At 49.4% G+C, this 19,312-nt stretch overlaps 1 pseudogene across 1 annotated transcript; it reads left to right on the top strand.

Annotated features, from left to right (window-relative positions):
- The first annotated feature begins 10,780 nt into the window (after positions 1–10,780).
- LOC149444234 (zinc finger and BTB domain-containing protein 48-like) lies at positions 10,781–18,312 on the top strand (annotated as a pseudogene). The gene is made up of 4 exons (XR_016306542.1): positions 10,781–11,470; positions 12,980–13,258; positions 15,789–15,899; positions 18,220–18,312. The product of XR_016306542.1 is annotated as a zinc finger and BTB domain-containing protein 48-like (transcript).
- Positions 18,313–19,312: the final 1,000 nt, after the last annotated feature.

The raw sequence follows: 19,312 nt of genomic DNA, 5'->3' as shown, positions 1-19,312 counted from the left end.
TTGAGTAAGCCAAAAGCCTTCTGGGAAAACGTCTTGTGGACAGATGAGACCAAGATAGAGCTTTTCGGTAAAGCACATCATTCTACTGTTTACCGAAAACGGAATGAGGCCTACAAAGAACAAAACACAGTACCTACGGTAAAATATGGTGGAGGTTCAATGATGTTTTGGGGTTGTTTTGCTGCCTCTGGCACTGGGTGCCTTGACTGTGTGCAAGGCATCATGAAATCTGAGGATTACCAAAGGATTTTGGGTCGCACTGTAGGGCCCAGTGTCAGAAAGCTGGGTTTGCGTCCAAGATCCTGGGTCTTCCAGCAGGACAATGACCCCAAACATACGTCAAAAAGCACTCAGAAATGGATGGCAAAGAAGCGCTGGAGAGTTCTGAAGTGGCCAGCAATGAGCCCAGATCTAAATCCCATTGAACACCTGTGGAGAGATCTTAAAATTGCTGTTGGGAAAAGGTGTCCTTCCAATAAGAGAGACCTGGAGCTGTTTGCAAAGGAAGAGTGGTCCAAAATTCCGGGTGAGAGGTGTCAGAAGCTTATTGATGGTTATAGGAAGCGACTGATTTCAGTTATGTTTTCCAAAGGGTGTGCAACCAAATATTAAGTTAAGGGTGCCAATACTTTTGTCCAGCCCATTTTTGGGGTTTTGTGTGACATTATGTCATATTTGCTTTTCTGCCTCTGTTTTATATTTGTTCCAATACATACAAAGGGAATAAACATGTGTATAGCAAAACATGTGTTAATGCAATACCTTTTTTGTGTGAAATACTTGATTTTCAGGAAAAATATCAAGGGTGCCAACAATTTCGGCCATGACTGTATATATATATATATACTTGATTTTGCGCACCCGTGTCACCCTGTAGCAGTATTTCTGCTATACGGCGGTCGGGAAACGGTTAAACAATATATTTATCAGATAGTCAAAGAGAACGAAACGTTGGCTGCATTCTATTACAGTACAGCAATAACATCGCTGATGGAGCCCATGTCCTGACGGAGCAGATGTCCTGACGGAGCAGATGTCCTGATGGAGCAGATGTCCTGACGGAGCCCATGTCCTGACGGAGCCCGTGTCCTGACGGAGCCCGTGTCCTGACGGAGCCCGTGTCCTGACGGAGCAGATGTCCTGACGGAGCCCATGTCCTGACGAAGCCCATGTCCTGACGAAGCCCATGTCCTGACGGAGCCCATGTCCTGACGGAGCCCATGTCCTGACGGAGCCCATATCCTGACGAAGCCCATGTCCTGACGGAGCCCATGTCCTGACGGAGCCGGTCCTTCCACAGCAGGACAAAGATCTACACTAAAGATGAGCGCTCTCAGGAATACCCTGGGCAGAGTTAATGGACGGTGCATAACTATACACATTTTATTGGCTCTCACCAGGCCAAAAAACAAAAGCCATGATCATTGGAAAGTTGCTTGAAGTAGGGGTGGCGTATTAATGAGGGGACAAATTGGGCCAATGCCCAGGGCCCCACTCAGACCCCCACGTCTGCATTGCTTCCATGGTTTCTTCTCAGCTCTTTCAAGTGGTTTGTCATGTGACAGAGATGCAAAGAGATTCAAGGGTGAGCGCCGGCCTCAGGAATTCTGCCACTCAGACACCCGGGTGACAATGAAAGTGATTGCAAACGGTTACATTTGTTTCCTGCAATAACAAACGTGTTATACTTCCCTGCTCGCTGCAATGGTTTTGCAGATAGCGATCCTCCTCTTCTGGGGTCACCTGCCGGTGCTCCCGGCCCCTCCTGGCTTCCACCCACCATAGCAAGCCACGTTCTCTGGAGCCACATGTGGGCTCAATCTCCCCTCCCCCTTCCTCTATACAAAATGAAAGAAGGGTTTCACTTTAGTTCTATTTTAATTGCTTTCCTAGCGGCGCATTTATATAAACGTCCTGCTGGGGGAGCTACCACCATGATCCCAGAATTGTCTGAAAGCCACAGCGATTGGTGGGTGGAGAGGAGGTGGGGGGCACAGAGGGAGAAGGTGGGGGCACAGAGGAGGTGGGCGGTGCAGAGGGAGAAGGTGGGGGGCACAGAGGGAGGAGGTGGGGGGGCACAGAGGGAGGAGGTGGGGGGTGCAGAGGTTGAGGAGGTTAGGGGGGCACAGAGGAGGTGGGGGTGCAGAGGGAGAAGGTGGGGGGCACAGAGGAGGTGGGGGTGCAGAGGGAGAAGGTGGGGGGCACAGAGGAGGTGGGGGGTGCAGAGGGAGAAGGTGGGGGGCACAGAGGGAGAAGGTGGGGGGGCACAGAGGGAGAAGGTGGGGGGGCACAGAGGTTGAGGTTAGGGGGGCACAGAGGAGGTGGGGGTGCAAAGGGAGAGGAGGTGGGGGGTACAGAGGGAGAGAGAGGTGGGGGTGCAGAGGGAGAGAGAGGTGGGGCGCAGAAGGGGAGGAGGTGGGGGGCGCAAAGGGAGGAGGTGGGCGGGCGCAAAGGGAGAGGAGATGGGGGGTGCAGAGGAGGTGGGGGGGCACAGAGGGAGGAGGTTGGGGGTGCAGAAAGGGAGGAGGTGGGGAGCGCAGAGGGGGATGAGGTGGGGAGCACAGAGGTGGAAGGAGGTGGGGGGCACAGAGGGAGGGGTAGGGGGTGCAGAGGGGGAGGAGGTGGGGGATGCAGAGGTGGAAGGCGGTGAGAGTGGGGGCGCAGAGGGGGAAGGAGGTGGGGGGCACAGGGGGAGAGAGAGGTGGGGGTGCAGAGGGAGGAGGTGGGCGGCGCAAAGGGAGAGGAGGTGGGGGGGCACAGAGGGAGAGAGGTGGGGGGTACAGAAGGGGAGGAGGTGGGGGCGCAGAGGGAGGGTGCAGAAGGGGAAGGAGGTGGGGAGCGCAGAGGGGGAGGAGGTGGGCAGCACAGAGGTGGAAGGAGGTGGGGGCACAAAGGGAGGGGTAGGGGTGCAGAAGGGGAGGAGGTGGGGGGATGCAGAGGTTGAAGGCGGTAGGAGTGGGGGCGCAGAGGGGAAGGAGATGGGGGGCACAGAGGAGAAGGTGGGGGAAGAAGGGTGGTACAGGGTGATATTCTTTCAAAGGAGGACCAATCCCAGCCAAGCCCTCACCTGGCAGCCTTTCCCCCATCCCTCCCTCTTCCCCAGGCTCCGCCCCCGCGTGTCTATCACTTCCTGGTCGCTCCTTTTACAGCCCCTCCAGAAACACAAGGAGCCGGCTTTGTCAGTTCTGCCCGGGGGGAGGGGAATTGTCGGTTGCACGGGGTCCGGCTGCCACTGTTGCTATGACGACGCCCTCTCTGCCGTGTATTGGGGTGGAGGGAGCCCCAGCGGAGCGGATCTCGGACCGGGCACCGATCCTCGTATTGGGGTCCAATTTATTGGTCTAAATATTGGGGTCCCCAGTCTTCTGGGGTAATTGCAGCTGTGCAAGGGCGGCCATTGTGTTACCCGGTGTAGCGGTAAAATGAGTATCCCGTGAACATGTGTATCCCCTGAAGCAACTGCGCATGTGCGGGTATCAGGCCGAATAGCCGATCTCCGATTTAGCACAGAGCTGCCACAGTTAACCCCTTACAGGCCGCGAATCGGGGAGCATAATGGATCGGGACACTCATCTTGCCGCTACAGCGGTGGTTTCTACATTGAGATTGCCACTACCAAGATGGCGGCCGGCAGTGGGACGCTTTGTGTGAATCCTGGAGGGTCACCTGACTGACATCTCGCGAGAACGGGCCGGACGCAGAGGAGCAGCCTGGAGGGTAGAAGAGGCTGGAGGTTGCGGGGTGACAGGTAAACAGGGGGCTCCCGGGTGTCCCTCATCCCCCACAGACTTTGTGTGACCCCTGAGTCCTGGAGACCCCCTCAGAGGGCTGGGGGCCGCCATCTTTTATTCTGGAATGTTTCTATGGCTCAGTGGTCAGCATTTTGCAGCACTGAGGGGCTCAGGATCACACCCCAGTCAGGATATCTGCATGGAGTTTGCATGTTCTCCTGGTGCGGGCTTCCACCTGGGCTGCAGAGGCATTATGATTGGTTTAAGTGAAACTTCACCGCCCCCCACAGGGGCGGGGGGGCTCTGTGCCGCCATTTTTAAAGATCCAACGCATGCGCAAATGTCTGCGAATCCTGCGGGGTGTCTACACATGTACAGACGATGTCAGCTTTGTGGATCTTCGACATTGTAGAGACCCCCAGCCTCTGCGTGTGTGTGCGCCGGGGTCCCCCCCGCATACATGGGAGTGATTATATGCAGTCCCCACCACCCCCCTCCTGGGTGGGATTACACGCAGACACCCTCCCCCCGCATACATGGGAGTGATTAACACGCTTCCCCCCCCCCCCCCCCCCGCATACATGGGAGTGATTACACGCAGACCCCCCCCCCCTGCATACATGGGAGTGATTACACGCATTTTCCCCCCCCCGCATACATGGGAGTGGTTACACGCAGTTCCCCCCCCCGCATACATGGGAGTGATTACACGCAGTCCCCCCCGCATACATGGGAGTGATTACACGCAGTTTCCCCCCCCCCTGCATACATGGGAGTGATTACACGCAGTTTCCCCCCCCCTGCATACATGGGAGTGATTACACGCAGTTCCCCCCCCCGCATACATGGGAGTGATTACACGCAGTTCCCCCCCCCCCCCCGCGTACATGAGAGTGATTACACGCAGTCCCCCCGCATACATGGGAGTGATTACACGCAGTCCCCCCCGCATACATGAGAGTGATTACACGCAGTCCCCCCCGCATACAGGGAGTGATTACACGCAGTCCCCCCCCGCATACATGGGAGTGATTACACGCAGTCCCCCCCCGCATACATGGGAGTGATTACACGCAGTCCCCCCCCGCATACATGGGAGTGATTACACGCAGTCCCCCCGCATACATGGGAGTGATTACACGCAGTCCCCCCCGCATACATGGGAGTGATTACACGCAGTCCCCCCCGCATACATGAGAGTGATTACACGCAGTCCCCCGCATACATGGGAGTGATTACACGCAGTCCCCCCCCGCATACATGGGAGTGATTACACGCAGTCCCCCCCCGCATACATGGGAGTGATTACACGCAGTCCCCCCCCGCATACATGGGAGTGATTACACGCAGTCCCCCGCATACATGGGAGTGATTACACGCAGTCCCCCCGCATACATGGGAGTGATTACACGCGGTTTGTGCGCACAGGTCAGATCTTCCAGCATGCAATACATTTTTAATATTAATAATATTTGTTATATAATTTTTACATTCATACATTTTTAGTATTAATATTTGTTATATAATTGTATATTAATAATATTTTTAAAAAATCTGTAATAACAGGTCCAAGTAAGACTAAAAAAAAAAGTTTTGGATGGAGTAATGAAGCGTAATAACCAGGGATGCACCGATACACCTGAAATGCTCCCGATACGGGAACCGATACTTTGCTGTGCGATTTGCTTCAATGCAGCAAAGAATAGCATGCGATGTGAGCAGGAATGTGATTGGTGTCCGAATCGCATGCGGTTTCCCGCACCGCTCCTGTGTGAACCCGGGCCTTGTCATAGTTCATACAGGAGAGGTGCGGGAAACTTCGCTGTATCGATCCAATGCTGAGCAGAGAGAAGGGCGTGTGGGGATGTATTCCTTGGTGGCTGATGCTCTGGATTCTCAGCTGTAGGAGAGGAGAAAAAGCTGTAGGGATTTGAGATTGCTGCAGATTTCTCTCCCCTCCTTGTAGGGATGACAGTCCGGGTTATAGGGCTTTTGATTAGTCACATGGACGGTGCTGACCAATCAGAAGCCTTCTAGCCCGTACTGTCACCTATGCAAGGAGAGGAGAGAAAGCTGCTTCACAGGTCTAGGGAGGGATTTGAAATCACCGCAGCTTTCTCTCCTTGCAGGGATGACAGTTCGGGTTATAGGGATTTTGATTGGTCAGCATGGTCACATGGACGGTGCTGACCAACCAGAAGCTGTCTAGCTCATACTATCACCCCAGCAAGGAGAGGAGAGAAAGCCGCTTCACAGGTCTGGGGGATTTGAAATCCCTGTGGCTTTCTCTCCTTTCCTTGCAGGGGTGACAGTACAGGCTCGATGGCTTTTGATTGGTCAGCACCGTCCATGTGACTAATCAAAAGCCCTATAACCCGAACTGTCATCCCAGCAAGGCGAGGGGAGGAAGCCGCTTCACAGGTCTGGGATTTGAAATCATCTGCGGCTTTTTCTCCTTTCCTTGCAGGGATGGCAGTTCAGGTTAGAGGACTTTTGATTAGTCACATGGACGGTGCTGACCAATCAGAAGCCGTTTAGCCTGTACTGCCACCCCTGCAAGGAGAGGAGAGAAAGCCGCAGAGATTTCAAATCCCCCAGACCTGTGAATCGGCTTTCTCTCCTCTCCTACAGCTGACAATCCGGAGCATCTGCCACCAAGGTATACATCCCGACACGCCCTTCTCTCCCTCTGTGCTCAGCATGGGATCAGTGCTGGGAGATTTCCTGTTTGATTTGCGTGCTATTCTTTGCGGTGCAATTTGCGTCCAAACGTTTCATATCGATGCAAATCGCACCGCAAAGTATCGGTACTCCCCAAATTTAGAAAAAAAAAAAAAAAGGTATCGCTGCATTCCTAGTTATAACCTCTGTCAGGGTTTTTTTTTCTTTTGCTGTATTCTCATTGGGGAGATTTCCCTTCACTTCCTGTCCCATAGCCAAAACAGGAAGTGAGAGGAAATCCCTGCAAAGTGAGGAATCCCAGAACTAGTGTCCCCATTGGAAGATTCCCCCTCCATTCCTGTTCTGGAGACAACCTAAAATTTGGGATTTTCTTTCCCTCCCGGTGATAATTGCCAAGACAAATGGAGAGATCGTGAATCTCTCTCAAGGGGACACAGGCGGCAATAAGAACCTGACGGTGCATTTTTAGTGCGGTAAAAAATTGACCTCCCCATTGAAATGAATGGAAAATGCGTAGAAAACAGACCCACAGTTGCGTGTTTGGTGCATTTTCTGAGTCCACGTGTCTATTTTCACAGGGTCAGGCTGATGTGAAGCAACCACAAAACACCGGAATCGCTGCAAAAAATATATATTCGTTTTACCAATTTTTTTTTTTTTTCAGTAAAGCAGTGTGAAAGCAGCTTTGGTTTTCCTTTGTCTTCTGTCCAGGACCGGCCCAGGATTGAGATTCCATTGACCCCTCACCGTCGGCCTCAAATGTTTTTTTTTTTTCTCACTCGTATAAATGTACACTAGCCTCTTACAAGTGTTCTGCAATTGATCTCTTTTCAGAGGGCGGTTGGGCAGGGATCTGTCACTTCTAGTTTTCCTTCGTCTCCTGTCCAGGACTGGTCCCGGTTTGAGATTCCATTGGGTGTGCCCATATAGACCCCTCACCGTCGGCCTCAAATGTTTTTTTCTTTTTTTCACTCATATAAATGTACACTAGCTTCTTACAGTGTTCTGCAATTTCACCTCCTGCACTCCTGTCTTAACTCCTAAAAGCCTGTGGTACCCGTAATGGAACCGACCCAGACTGCGTTTGGGTACTTCCATTAGAATACCGCTTCCCCGTCCGAACACCGACCGCAGACACCACCACTGACGATACATGACTAGACGACACCAATATTGAAGTAAACCAGGAGGTAGACTAGTTTATTTGAATACAGATACAAGATATATACACTCAGGGGACAATCCCCCCTCCCTGCATAATGACACAGGGCGGGGCAATCTACATTTAGTAACAAGAGACACACAGGTATTCAAACTTCACACCAGCAGACAGTCCCATCAGGAGGGAGGGCTGCTGGAGACATCCCCCACCAAACCAATACACAAACGCATACATTCCATAATAGTTTGCTCCCAAGCAAGACACACAATAGAACAATGGGATGCAACCACATGGCGTTAAACAATCAACAACCCCTCACCCCAATATTAGGACAGATCACCCTGTACCCCTAACAGGCACAGGGTGACTTACACATAATAGGGATATGGGGAACTAAGACGGGGTCTCCCCACCTCTCCAAAGTGAGCTGGGTTCCATGGGCCCCCCCACCCAAAGTCACTCCCGTCACAGTACCGTTCTACCACCACGTGCATCACATGCGGTTGCTGCATGGCTTTTTTTATTTGAATGTGTAGCGTTTGGCGTAGGTTCATGCCCTACATCCTCTCTTCTAGGCGAGGAAGCAGGAAATGCACAATAAAAGGTACCAAATATTTCCGAAAAGTGAGAAATGTTCTCCATTTGTGTAGAGGGAAGAGGGGGTGGGGGAGGAACCAGGAGGGACGGCGTTACTGTTTATGTGTTGTCAATTAGGCATGAGAAGACTTTGCATTTTGATACAAAGTTCCCTTTATATTAACCCCTTCGCGCCGGCGCCTCCCGGCCCTTTAAGGGTTTCAGAAGCCGGGAGGTAGGGCGGGGTTTAGGGTTATGTGACCGTCGTGACACGCCATCACGGCGGTCGCATGATCGGGAAAGGTCCCGATCGAAAGAGATTGGGACCTTTCAGTGAGTACCGGACATGTGTGCTGGGAGCGCACAGGGCGCGCGCTCTCGGCACATATGTCCTTTTTTAATAGAACGCAAATGTGTGGCCGCTCGGCGTCTAGGCCCAGACACCGGGAGGCCGCACATTTGTGTTCGGCTGGCGTGAAGAGGTTAAACCAGCAAAGGTGTCCCCATTCCAGAACACGAAGGGGGGGAGGGATTGGCAGCTATGGCGGTGAGAGCAGATGGACTGAGGTGGAGGTAAGGGCAGGGAGGAGTGGCATAAGCAGAACAGATTTGTAAGGGCAGAGGAGAGGGATAAGGGTAGAGAAGAGTGGTGAAGGTTGGGGATGAATAGTAAAAGTAGGGAAGAGTGGTGAAGGTAGGGAACAAATGGTAAGAGAAAGGAAGAGTGGGCAAGGTAGGGGAAAAATGCTAAGAGTAGGGAGGAGTGGTGAAGGTATATGGATGAATGGTAAGAGTAGGGAAGATTAGGGATGAATGGGAAGAGCGGTGAAGGTTGGGGATGAATGGGAAGAGCGGTGAAGGTTGGGGATGAATGGGAAGAGCGGTGAAGGTTGGGGATGAATGGGAAGAGCGGTGAAGGTTGGGGATGAATGGGAAGAGCGGTGAAGGTTGGGGATGAATGGGAAGAGCGGTGAAGGTTGGGGATGAATGGGAAGAGCGGTGAAGGTTGGGGATGAATGGGAAGAGCGGTGAAGGTTGGGGATGAATGGGAAGAGTCTGGAAGAGTGGTGAAGGTTGGGGATGAATGGGAAGAGTCTGGAAGAGTGGTGAAGGTTGGGGATGAATGGGAAGAGTCTGGAAGAGTGGTGAAGGTTGCGGATGAACGGTAATAGTATGGAAGAGTGGTAAAAGTTGGGGATGAATGGGAAGAGTGGTAAAGGTTGGGGATGATTGGTAAGAGTAGGGAAGAGTTGTGAAGGTAAGGGAAGCGTGGTAAGAGTAGGGATGAGTGGTGAAGGTATGGGAAGCGTGGTAAGAGTAGGGATGAGTGGTGAAGGTAAGGGAAGCGTGGTAAGAGTAGGGATGAGTGGTGAAGGTATGGGAAGCGTGGTAAGAGTAGGGATGAGTGGTGAAGGTATGGGAGGTGTGGTAAGAGTAGGGATGAGCGGTGAAGGTAAGGGAAGCGTGGTAAGAGTAGGGATGGGAAGAATGGTAAGAATAGGGATGAGTGGTGAAGGTAAGGGAAGCGTGGTAAGAGTAGGGGTGAGTGGTGAAGGTAAGGGAAGCGTGGTAAGAGTAGGGATGAGTGGTGAAGGTATGGGAAGCGTGGTAAGAGTAGGGATGAGTGGTGAAGGTATGGGAGGTGTGGTAAGAGTAGGGATGAGTGGTGAAGGTATGGGAAGCGTGGCAAGAGTAGGGATGAGTGGTGAAGGTATGGGAGGTGTGGCAAGAGTAGGGATGAGTGGTGAAGGTAAGGGAAGCGTGGTAAGAGTAGGGATGGGAAGAATGGTAAGAATAGGGATGAGTGGTGAAGGTAAGGGAAGCGTGGTAAGAGTAGGGGTGAGTGGTGAAGGTAAGGGAAGCGTGGTAAGAGTAGGGATGAGTGGTGAAGGTATGGGAAGCGTGGTAAGAGTAGGGATGAGTGGTGAAGGTAAGGGAAGCGTGGTAAGAGTAGGGATGAGTGGTGAAGGTATGGGAAGCGTGGTAAGAGTAGGGATGAGTGGTGAAGGTATGGGAAGCGTGGTAAGAGTAGGGATGAGTGGTGAAGGTATGGGAAGTGTGGTAAGAGTAGGGATGAGTGGTGAAGGTATGGGAGGTGTGGTAAGAGTAGGGATGAGTGGTGAAGGTATGGGAAGCGTGGTAAGAGTAGGGGTGAGTGGTGAAGGTAAGGGAAGCGTGGTAAGAGTAGGGATGAGTGGTGAAGGTATGGGAAGCGTGGTAAGAGTAGGGATGAGTGGTGAAGGTATGGGATGCGTGGTAAGAGTAGGGATGAGTGGTGAAGGTATGGGAAGAATGGTAAGGCTAGGGGAGATTGGTAAAATCCAGGCAATAACCAACATTCCTGACTTCATATATACATTTACCGTTGGGATAACCTACCTCCATACTTCAGCTGTTGCGCACGTTATTAAGGTGTCCATTGCCTTTTACTTTTCTGCTCACCCCAGGCTTCATCTGTAAGGTGATCATGTCCTTGACTCATGCAGGACAACAGTTCCGCTTTAATGAAGATCTCCCCAGTAGCTCATACTTGCCTCTTGTTTGTTGCCTCCTCTATTCATTCGGGAGCAAAAGGAAACAAATAGTTCTCCTATATGGGAATCTTACAATGTTTTGTGTTCTTCAGGCCATGGATAATGTGTTCATCCAGCACAGCGTCAAGGTGCTCCAAGCCCTCAACAAGCAGAGAGAAGCCGGCCGGTACTGCGATGCCACCCTCGTCGTCGGAGATCTTCAGTTTAAAGCCCACTGGAGTATCCTGGCTTGCAGCAGTCCATTCTTTCAGACCCTTTATGGAGATGGCAGCTCCCCAAACATTATCCTTCATGAACGGTTCTCGGAGGTCATGGGCCTTCTCCTGGACTTCCTCTACACAGGGGAGCTGACTCTGTCCCATCATAATGTAGAGAAGGTCCTCTTGGCCTCCAAGGAATTGGGCATTTTTGAAGCCGTTGAGGTCTGCGAACAGTTCCAGCCAAAGTGTTTTGAGCCCGTTGATCGGACTGAAGATTTTTTTCAACAGCCTGGTACATTGGAGACCTTAAATGGACACCTGAAAGAGGCGGAGGAGTCAGATGGAGAGGATGCGCTAAAGGGAATTTCAGAGCTCAGCAATGTGCTGGCGGAAAGTGAAGTCCCAGCGGAGCCGGGCAATGAACAGGACAGCAGCCTTTCCCTGCTCCAAGGGACAGTGGAAATTACTCCATTTCAGGAAGTCGTCTTGAAGGACCCAGAGATTGTGGAGAGGAGGGAGTTTAAGAGGCAAAGGAGAGGACAGAAGCATGAGCAGTGTATTGGCAGTGATGGAGACTGTATAACGGTAAGTCTGTGGAAGATCCCATGTATCCAGGTCGTGCTATATCTAGCGGTAGTTCGCCACAATCAACTGGACCTGTTCTGTAACGTTGACGTGTATTTGTAGCTCATCCAAGCCACTTCTCCAGTTCCATTGAGTGTCAGCAGCATCCTCTATCCACACGGGTAGAATAGACTCTTTGATTTATCCATTGAAAAGATAGATGTTCTGGTCCAAGAAGAGGACTGGAGGTGTACAAATTGTGGAACCAACTTGTTCTGGTTACGTAAGCCCATCTTTGGTGTCGGGAAGGCTTCATAGGTGTTAATCTTTTGAGTCACATGGCTGAAGGTGGGAACTGTTCCCAAAACACTGGGGTAGAGATGATAAAACGGCATAGCGGAGGACAGTGAGGAGCACATTTTGGACAGAGAGGACAACTAGTTCTTGAGAGACCATCTACCTCAAACTTGGGAGCAGGGGTGAGGGCCTTCAACAATATTTGTCTGTACCCCAGCATTTGGACAACTGTTCACACCTTCAGCCATGTGATTTGAAGGATTCGCACCTATGAAGCTCCTGTCACCAAAGTTGGGATTATGTAACCAGAACAAGGTGGTTCCACAAATTTTACACCTCCCATCCTGTTCTTGGACAAGAACATCTACCTTTTCCATGGTTGGGTCAAGTTGTCTGTTCTACACGTAATAAGTGGTTCCACAACTTTCATGGAAAAACAAGTTATTGTCCAATAACAGGACGGGTGTGAGAGTTGTGGAACCACTTAATACGTGTAGAACAGACAACTTTTTTTTTTTTACACTGTTTCTTTATTTTTCTTTTATCACTTTTATCCCTATTACAAGAAATATAAACATCCCTTGTAATAGGAATAAGGCATGACAGATCCTCTTTATGGATGAATATGGGGTCTATATGGGTTCTGGAATGGGGACCCCACATCTCTCCTGTATGTTGGAAAGCATGAGATAAAAAAAATTATCTCAAGCTTTCCAGCAAAAAAAAAAGTCAGTGTTTTATATTTGCCACTGCCGCAAGTGATGTCTCTTTCGGCCTCCCAGGGTCACAGAGATGGCCGGGGACCATCTGGACCACGGCCAGCTCTATGGTATGTTGGCGGTTTTCTGGCTCCCCGACCATACAGGAGAGCACGGAGAAGCGTTGGTGGGTGGTGGGAGGGGGGATGTCCCCTCCTGCCATCTGTAAGAACAATCCAGCAGCTAATGAGCCACTAGGATGGCTTTTACATTGCAGGCAATCGCCAGCTGAAAAACGATCTATCTGGATGTTACGTGTACCTAGAAGCATCGTCCAGATATCTCCAACGTCATGTGACATCATGGGGGGGGGAAGTGGTTAAAATTCCTGCCTGTTCGCCCGTTTCTAACTCTAGCCTAGCATTCCACTTTCAGTTCTAGAGAAGGCTCTATCCAGCAACCAAATACGTCATGTAAAGACAGACGCTCCCTTTTAAAGTCGTAATTATTTAAGTAAGTGGCTTTTCTTTTGCAGTGGGAGTTGGAGGTGGACCAGATTCATGACGTCATAGCAGATGGCTCCGATTATATGGAGGATGACCTTCACGAAGACTTTATTCTGGAGAGGAAGATGCCAAGCTCCAGGAGGAGGTCCTGCACACCAAAGAAGATCTTTCCATTGGAAACCTCCACCATTGACTCCATGGCTGATGGGGAAAGAGCTGAAGAACAAGAAGAACGGCAACTCTCCGGTGGAATGTCCCATCTGCCACAAGACGTTCCTCAGCAAGTATTATCTCAAAGTCCATAACAGGTAAGCAGCAAGCCCATGCTCTCCAGGCTGTAGATCACACTAGATTCATTTTTTTGAAGGCAAAGTTATTGATCAGTGGGCGGTGTTAACTATTTATGGATGTGTCTGGGGAGGTAAGTTGGACCCAGCACCCAAGACTGATTATTGTAGGGAAGACCGATTCTTGAAGTTCCTCTGCTGATAATTGGACTGAATCCTTGATTTTTGAGGCCAATAAATATTTACTTGCTAGCGTATATATCCGCCATTACGGGGTTTCTAAAGTGTAAATGTTTTTCTACCTTAACCACTTACCGTCCGGCCCATGTATGTAAACGGCCGGACGGGAGCAGTGCGGAGCGGGTGGCCGTTTATAAATGTCCTCCCGCTTCCCCTGCCTGTGTGCGCTCACTGGGAGCACACGGCACCACGATCCGGTGCCTGCTGTGTCCTCCGCTGTACGGGACCTCTGTGTGAGGTCCCGATCATGTGATCACTGATTGGCCAATCAGTGATCACATGAACGGTAGTAAACAAGATGTCACTTCCTGACATCATTGCTTACTACTTGTGAAATCCTCCAGACACAGCGGAACACTGATCGCTGTATGGGACCTCTGTGTGAGGTCCCGATCATGTGATCAATGATTAGCCAATCAGTGATCACATGAATAATAGTAAGCAAAATGTCACTTCTGACATCATTGCTTACTAACTGTGAAATCTGTGATTAATCACAGAGGTCACATGGTACAGGGCTATTCACAACAGCCTTGTACCATGTGACAAGTTGTGACCAACACAGCTCGCACAGTATTTCTCAATGCTGCAGGAATGCAGCCAGAGAGAAGGAGAAATGATTGCTTTTACACCTTTAAAAAAAAATCTTCATCACCCCCCACAAAAGTAATGGTGAACACTGTACTGCTAGGGTAGCAGTATGTTAAAAAAATACATAAATAATAATATAAATAAATAAATCAAAATGTAAAACATATTTTTGAAAATGTGTAATTTTTGGTTATAGACTAATTTTGAGGGTTTTTTTTCACTAAAAAATAACTGAATACATTTTGGCCGAGATTTATGAAGAAAGATTATTTATTTGCAAAATTTTAAAAGAAAAACACTTTTTCTGAAAATTGGCCTGGAAGGGGGTGAAAGTGTCCAGACTTGAGTGGTTAAAGTATAACTAAAACCTTCTTTTTTTTTCTCTGGTTGGAGTGGAGACAGATGTCCCCATCCGAGTCCCCCTTTACATCAGGTGTCCCCATCCGAGTCCCCTTTACATCAGGTGTCCCCATCCGAGTCCCCTTTACATCAGGTGTCCCCCATCCGAGTCCCCCTTTACATCAGGTGTCCCCCATCCGAGTCCCCCTTTACATCAATGTGTCCCCCATCCGAGTCCCCTTTACATCAGGTGTCCCCCATCCGAGTCCCCCTTTACATTCAGGTGTCCCCCATCCGAGTCCCCCTTTACATCAGGTGTCCCCCATCCGAGTCCCCTTTACATCAGGTGTCCCCCATCCGAGTCCCCTTTACATCAGGTGTCCCCCATCCGAGTCCCCCTTTACATCAGGTGTCCCCCATCCGAGTCCCCCTTTACATCAGGTGTCCCCCATCCGAGTCCCCCTTTACATCAGGTGTCCCCCATCGAGAGTCCCCCTTTACATCAGGTGTCCCCCATCAGAGTCCCCCTTTACATCAGGTGTCCCCCATCAGAGTCCCCCTTTACATCAGGTGTCCCCCATCAGAGTCCCCCCTTTACATCAGGTGTCCCCCATCAGAGCCCCCTTTACATCAGGTGTCCCCCATCAGAGTCCCCCTTTACATCAGGTGTCCCCATCAGAGTCCCCCTTTACATCAGGTGTCCCCCATCAGAGTCCCCTTTACATCAGGTGTCCCCCATCAGAGTCCCCCTTTACATCAGGTGTCCCCCATCAGAGTCCCCCTTTACATCAGGTGTCCCCATCAGAGTCCCCTTTACATCAGGTGTCCCCCATCAGAGTCCCCCTTTACATCAGGTGTCCCCCATCAGAGTCCCCCTTTACATCAGGTGTCCCCCCATCAGAGTCCCCTTTACATCAGGTGTCCCCCATCAGAGTCCCCCTTTACATCAGGTGTCCCCCATCAGAGTCCCCCTTTACATCAGGTGTCCCCATCAGAGTCCCCCTTTACATCAGGTGTCCCCCATCAGAGTCCCCCTTTACATCAGGTGTCCCCCATCAGAGTCCCCCTTTACATCAGGTGTCCCCCATCAGAGTCCCCCTTTACATCAGGTGTCCCCATCAGAGTCCCCCTTTACATCAGGTGTCCCCATCAGAGTCCCCCTTTACATCAGGTGTCTGGCAGTAGGTCTAGACTTTGAAATTTGAAGCCCTGAGCTAATACATTGCCGCTTTATCCAAAGATAAAAAAAAGGTTTTGGCTTTAGACAATAGAAGATTCGGTACTCCAAGCGCCACCCCTTACATATGATGAGAAAGTTGTTCTCTGGAGTCGTTGGAAGTTTTCTGCCGGACACTGAGATGTGATTGTTTTGTTCCACCAGAAAGCACACGGGGGAAAAGCCTTTGAATGTATGAAGTGCGGGAAATGTTACTTCAGGAAGGAAAACCTATTGGAACATGAAGGTCGAAACTGTATGAGCCGAACGGAGCAGGTGGGTGTAAATCTGATATTTAGGAACTTGGTACGAAGACACGCCTCCTCCTTCCAATTAAACCCAATGGAGGGAACGACCAAAGGACAATGTTTATAATGTGATTGGTGGAGGGAAAGATTCCTTCGTTGGTAGCCGGTTGCCATACCATACAGTGTTTCTCAACCGGGATTGAGGGGATAATTGTGCAACATGCCATGCTTTCCATCATGCAGGCCGGCCGGCCACCAGCACCATGAGGGCATGTGGTGCTAATCTGGGTGGTGATTGGGGCATCCCCGGCATTCAGAAGGGGACAGAAGTCTGCTTCTGTTCAGACCTACTCCACCTCCAGCCCACTGCCATGCTGCATGGTCGGGGGGGGGGGGGGGGGGGGGTAGGACTCTCTTATCAGAAGGTTGGGGGTGGGGGGAATTGAAGACTCTGATGTGAAAGCGGAGGATAGGGAGGGTAGGGAGGGGACTGAGGACTTTGATATAAAAGGGAGGGGGTCTGAATTGAGGACCTCTGATGTGAAAGGAATGGGGACTGAGGACTCTGATGTGATTGGAGGGAGGGCAGGAGGAACTGAGGACCCTGATGTGATTGGAGGGATAGCAGGGGGAAACTAAGGACTTTGATGTGATTTGGAAGAGGGTCGGGAGAGGGGGTTCTGAGACTGATGTGATGGGGTTGTAATGAGGACCCTGATGGGAGTGGGACAACTGAAGACCCAGATGTGATGGGGGATGGACGGACTGAGGACTCTGATGTGAATGGGAAGAGGGTTGGGGGAGGAGGTTCTGAGGACGGATGTGTTGGGAGGGGGAGTTGAGCTTGATACTGGTGTAACTGGGGGGGGGGGGATATCAGGGCTCTGATAGGATTGGGGGGGGGGACCCCAGATCCTGATGTAATGTGGGGGACTCTGAGGACTTGTCGGGGGGGCGGGGATACTGAGGACTGACTTTGGTGTGATTGGGGGAAGACTGTGAACTCTGCTGTGAGATTGGGGATTTGAGACTGGGGTGCCTCGAGACTTTCCATACTTTTCCCATGATTTGAATATTGAGATTGAAGGTTGAAAAGCGCTGTACTTGATGGATCCTAGATTGTAAGCTCCCAGGATCAGGGCCCTCAAATCCCTCTTGTATTGAACTGTATTGTTGCTGTATTGTCTCCCGTTATATTGTAAAGCGCTGAGCAAACTGTTGGTGCCATAAATCCTGTATAATAATAATAATAATAATAAATCCTGAATAATAATAATAATAATAATAATAATAAATCCTGAATAATAATAATAATAATAATCCTGTATAATAATTATAATAAATCCTGTATAATAATAATAATAATAAATCCTGAATTAATAATAATAATAATAATAATAATAATAAATCCTGTATAATAATAATAATAATAATAATAATAATAATAAATCCTGTATAATAATAACAATAATAATTCTGTATAATAATTATAATAAATCCTGTATAATAATAATATAAATCCTGTATAATAATAATAAATCCTGTATAATAATAACAATAATAAATTCTGTATAATAATTATAATAAATCCTGTATAATAATTATAATAAATCCTGTATAATAATAATAAATCCTGTATAATAATAATAATAATAATAATATAACCTAGAAAATACCTAATTTCTTACTCCTGGGGCTACCTCCTCTCTCCTCTGGTCCAGACTCAGAATGTGGGAGAGGCTATGACATCCTTCACTGGTCCCTGCATTGTACATGAGGGGGGCAGACACACAACCGGCAAGGATGAGCCTGTGGGATCGAGATTTAGAGGGTTGAGGGGGGGCCGGTGTTTGGGGGTGCTACCAAAAAGCTAACTGAAGTTCAAAATTTATTCCATTTATTCCAATCGGAATGTGTACCTGCTAGACCCCTCCCGGCCCTTTAAGGGTCCTCAGAAGCCGGGGAGGCGGGTCGGGGTTTAGGGTCATGTGACCGCTGTGACACTCTGTCACGGCGGTCACATGGTCGGGAAAGCTCCCGAACGAAAGAGGAGCTCGGGACTTTCCGTGAGTACCGGGCATGTGTGCTGGGAGCGGGCAGGGCGCGCGCTCTCACCAACTATGTTCTTTTTTAATAGAACACAAATAGGCAGCCGCTCATGTCTAGGCCCAGACGTCGGGAGGCGGCACATTTGCATTCGGCCAGTGCGAAGAGGTTAAAACGCACATCTGTGAATGAAAACAAATGAAATCTCAGTCCCCGCGGAATGAAAGGCGATTGGAAGGAAGATTTCTATCAGCATGGTTACGTTCTCGCTCTAAAGATCCGATTCCCTCTGCTTTTTACAGGTGTTTAGCTGCACGTCTTGTCACGAGGTATTTAAAAGACGGATGGAGTTGCGGCTACATATGGTGTCCCACACTGGAGACATGCCTTATAAGGTGAGTGGAGAGATGCGATTGGTACATGTAACATGACATGGGCTTAGCATGATATCCGTGTTTCAGCAGTGGGACGAGACCAAACAACATGGCGTTAGGCTGAGCGCCGCTCAGCTAGTCAAAGGAAGCTTTGTACTCTCTGCTTTCTCTGATTGGCTGAGAGGTGGGCAGGTGGCGTGAAAATATATACCTCAGCCAATCAGAGGAAGCTTTGAATTCATTCACAGAATACAAAGATTCCTGTGAATTGCTGAGTGGTGCTCAGCCCGACCTTATTTCGTTCCTGGAGTGAGATGGGAAAGTCCCCCGTCCCAATGCTGGAACACAGCGCTGTATACCGTATGAAACCGCAGCTATATATGTTGTAAACTGTAAAAAAACAAAACCTCAGCGCTCAGGACTTCCTATTTACCATACAATCCCCGTGAGATGCTGCTGTGCACAGGTACAAAAGACCAAAAACTTTTAACAATGAAAACCAGCGCAAACCCACATGATCAATTACATTACTCAGTTAAAAAAACATTAATGTGTTAATAAAGATATATATAATAAATTATATATAAAATATATTGATATAAAAACATATATAAAAATTTAAAATTATAAGTCCAGTGACAAAAAAGCAAAGTGACAAAAAATCAAAAAAAACCCCAGAAAATATATATATAAATATAATTACAGTCCCGTGACAAAATTAAATCAAATTAAATTGTAATATATTTTCCATTTGATTCTTCCGTGTTACTGATCCCTTCACCATCCACCAGTGCAGAAATCAACATTAACCGCACTCACCAGATAATGGTGAGTCACACGCCTTTCAGGATTGTTAAGGGCTCCTGGACCCCCTTTACTTTGTCTGGGACCTCCAAGTGCTCTTTCCTCTTATGTCTAGGTACCTCTGTTGTTTTGAATAAAAAGTGGGCTATATCCCGCAAAAGAATGTGAGTGGTCTGGAGAGATTAATTTGAGGAGAAGTTACTGCGGTATCACGCTA

Source organism: Staurois parvus, unplaced genomic scaffold (assembly GCF_062004578.1).
Source record: "Staurois parvus isolate SC_StPar_1 unplaced genomic scaffold, SC_StPar_1.0 ptg000797l, whole genome shotgun sequence".
NCBI lineage: Eukaryota > Metazoa > Chordata > Amphibia > Anura > Ranidae > Staurois > Staurois parvus.
This window is presented reverse-complemented; position numbering and strand designations above follow the sequence as displayed.